Raw genomic sequence first — 4065 nt, 5'->3', positions numbered from 1 at the left:
AGGTTGTGGGGGTTTGTGACGTTTTTGTTTTGAGCGGCCGAAACCTTGGGGTATTAGTTTATTTATGTACGTAAATAATTCGCTGCCGGGTCGGCTTAAGCCTGCTGCGCGTGTAACGGGTAAGGCTACGTCTTTTTATAGAGGGGCGGTTCATATATATTATATTCTACCAACTCAAGGCCCACTGCCTTTCTCGACAATTTTCTCAGCAGGCAGAGGTGTAATAGCTAATATTAGGATAGGGTTAGAGCCTGTGTAGCTTTAATTGGCAATCATAACCGCATTGTAATGTGACTACGTGAAATTTAAACTACATGTCTTATTTATCTTTATCCTGTCCTCTTTTTAACCTATTCATTAATTTTTAATTTAAATTAGAGTTGGGTTGATTTCATTTTATTCGATTCTTAAATAAAACAAATTGAATTCCAGTTCTTATACATTGATTACAAATTACTGACACTTGTTATATGGTGTAGGCCTTATGAGGTTAGAAAGCACACAAGGGGTCCATTCCTCGAACGGTATTAGACTAATAATATTAGTCCACGTACCGTCAAATCGTATGGGTTACCATGGCAACACACTTATAATATTAGACTAATACCGTTCGAGAAATGGGCCCCAGGCCTCGAAATAAAGTTACCTGCTACCTATAATATACAGTACCTACCACTAATAATCAAAAGCAGATATATTGATGGAACTGGAGTTAATTTAAACATTTTTATGGAAATATAATTTAAATTGATTGCGTGTACGTGACATTTTAATACATCGCTCCGCTTCTCTCTTAATGCAGCCTTACCCCACCGAGGTCGCCTTAATTTGCTTAGGTGCCTAAAGATAATAAGAAACTTTGGGAGCCTCCCGAGCGCCTCACAGTTTGTTTGTCCACGCAGAAATACACAATTTGTAAGATGTACACAGGATTCTGTATGTCAGTAACGTGTAAGGCTTAGGGAAATGTAGGGTCGGGTTCCTTCCTTCATTATTTTGAACTTCAAAGCTACTTAGTATAGGTACTAAAGTACCTACTAAAGATAAATTAATTTGTGTTACAGCAGTCATGAAATAACTTACGAAAATACATGGAAAACTAGGACTTCTTTGCTTTGAACAATTTTAGTTATAACTCATCTAACTAAAAAATAAATATTTTCATTTGAATTCCGGAATTATCCGACATATGGAATTAACACAATTTTTGACTCCGTAGGTAACTTTGTTTGAACTAGAGGAGGTGAATATATCAAAAGTCCCCGGCCGTAGCCCTTGAGCCGGTTCCGCTTTGGATACATTATACATTATATTATTACACTGTGGCAATGCTTTTCTCAATACCTCGATATCTGTCAACGCCATGCCATCAACCTCTGTCACCTACCAGGCTATCACACATAGGTGTGGCCTAATCACCGTAATGACACGTCACTGCCTTTCGACGACGAAAACACTATAAATCATAAGATTATCTGATAAGTGTGATAAGATATTATGCTCGGTTACTCGGTGCACTGGTCACTCACCTCTAGATACGTTGACAGATAGATGCGACAATAGAAAGGAATACAGCAATAAAATTGGACACTAATCTTATCCCTTTAAACAAGTAATTCTTGTATACATATAGGTACATTTATATATAATGTCTGGGAGACCGAGCTTTGGTCGGCGAACATATAAAACTCAAAAATGCGCGTTTTCCCAGAGATAAGACCTAGCTAGATCGATTTTTCGCCCCCGACATCCCCCATATAGCAAATAGCCGTTTCCGATATCCCCGAAATAAAAACCGGACCCGTTCGGCGTTCATTATGTTTATAAATACCATTGTTTCGACGAAAAGACCCAGGAAATTTCTATGTACCTATTATTACCTACCTACGTAAAAATAAAAAAAACGGGCGAATATAAGGATAGGTCCTATATATTATTACAACTACAACCTTTTGCTACTTCATTAACGCTATATGTATAACCAAAATAACAAACAAATATATAACGTAAATGGGTCTACATCATTAATTACAGAAATCTCCACGATTCTTTCTATGACACATTTAATAAGCACCAAAAAAAGCAAAAGAAAACAATGTCTCATTATCGCAACCTTCAAATAATCACGAGAACAAAACAAGTGTCGCGCGGCGTTTTCCAAGCGATTAATTTTTCCGAATAATTTCACTCCTCCTCCTCCCCCCACTCGAAAAGGTCTCATTATAACGCTCTAATTATTTATTGTTTTCTTTTGAGGAGCTTCATTTTTCTTTGTTCCTCGGCATTGTTATTTCTTGGAGTGCTTAAGTTATTTTAGACTTAATGACATACTGTAAATTATAGCGAGTATCTATCAATTAGTGGAAATAAATACTAAAGTGGTGTATAATTTTCACTTACTAAAACTACGTTGTTGAGTTTCCTGGATGGCAATGTCCTTTACTGACCTTTGTAGTGTAAAGATATAATTGTCCTAAGTATGGGCTCGATTCGGGAAATGAATTAGAGACTCACTAGATATGAAATAGTGAAGATATTTGACGTTCCATGGAAAAAGGTACCTTTTGGTGGCTGGTGCTTACGTCGTATAGCACCGCAATAATATTAGAGCGGCGTTAATAATAGCGTAAGCGCCGACCGCCATAGGGTACCTTTACCCGTGGGACGTCACATATCTTTACTATATCGTATCTAGTTAATCTCTAATTCGCTTCCCTAATCGCGCCGTATTTCTGTCTATAGCTTTTCTGTTGATTAGGGGAAGGCTATAGGTAATAATAAAATCAGGCTTTGAAATTATCTTATACCTTTAAACAGCAATTCTTGTATATTTATTATTATATATTTCGGGGATCACGGAAACTGGGCTAACGATTTCGATGAAATTTGCTATATGGGAGTTTTCGGGGTGATCGAAAAATCGATCTAGCTGGGTTTATCTCTGGAAAAACGTGCATATTTGAGTTTTTATACGTTTTCCGAACTAAGTTCGGTCTCCCAGACATTTTAATCTATCTAATATATATAAATGCAAGTGTCCTGACTGACTGACTGACTGATTCATCAACGCAGAGCCGAAACTACAAAAGCCAGAAAGTTGAAATTTGCACACCAGATTGCATTTATAAAGTGTACAAGAGATAAGAAGCGATGTTGAGAAATTCAACCCCTAAGGGGGTTAAAAAGGGGATGAAAGTTTGTATGGGGTTAAAGTCTTTTTTTAAGCTAGGAATTTGAAACTTCGTAAAAAGATATATTATTAAAATACAAGAAAACTAATTTCAGCGTTTTAGAAAATTCATCCCCCAAGGTGGTGAAAAGGGGGTTGAAAGTTTGTATGGATATCAAAATTTTTTTCGAGCGCGGGACTTGAATCTTTGTATTTAGGGATATTATTAGAAGACAATAAAAGTAATTTCAGCGTTTTGTAAAATTCATCCCCTAACAGGGTTAAAAAGGGGATGAAAGTTTGTATGGGGTTAAAGTTTTCTTTTGAGCTAGGAATTTGAAACTTCGTAAAAAGATATATTATTAAAATACAAGAAAACTAATTTCAGCGTTTTTGAAAATTTATCCCCTAAGGTGGTGAAAAAGGGGTTGAAAGTTTGTATGGATATCAAACAATATTTCGAGTGGTGGATTTGAATCTTTGTATTTAGGGATATTACAGGGTTAAGAAGGGGTTGAAAATTTTAATCCATTACAAATGCTTTAAAAACTTCTTAGAAAGGCATAATAGCCGATTTAAAAAAAAAGTGATTGCAACGTTTTTGGAAATTCAACCCCTAAGGGGGTTAATAAGGGGATGAAAGTTCGTCTTCGGGTGCAAATTTTATTCTAAGCTACGAACTTGAAACTTTGTAAAAAGGTATTAAATTAAAATACAAGAAAACTAATTCAAGCATTTTTGTAAATCATCCCCCAAGGTGGTGAGAAAAGGGTTGAAAGTTTGTCTGGAGATCAGATATTTTGTGAGTGCGGAACTTGAATCCTTGTATAAGGGCATATTCCCATAATAGGTACCTATTATGAGAATACAAGAAAAGTAATTTCAGCAACCAACAT

The sequence above is a fragment of the Cydia fagiglandana genome, chromosome 17, assembly GCF_963556715.1.
Source record: "Cydia fagiglandana chromosome 17, ilCydFagi1.1, whole genome shotgun sequence".
Classification (NCBI taxonomy): domain Eukaryota; kingdom Metazoa; phylum Arthropoda; class Insecta; order Lepidoptera; family Tortricidae; genus Cydia; species Cydia fagiglandana.
The sequence above is the reverse complement of the archived record's forward strand: the minus strand, read 5'-3'. Positions refer to the sequence as shown.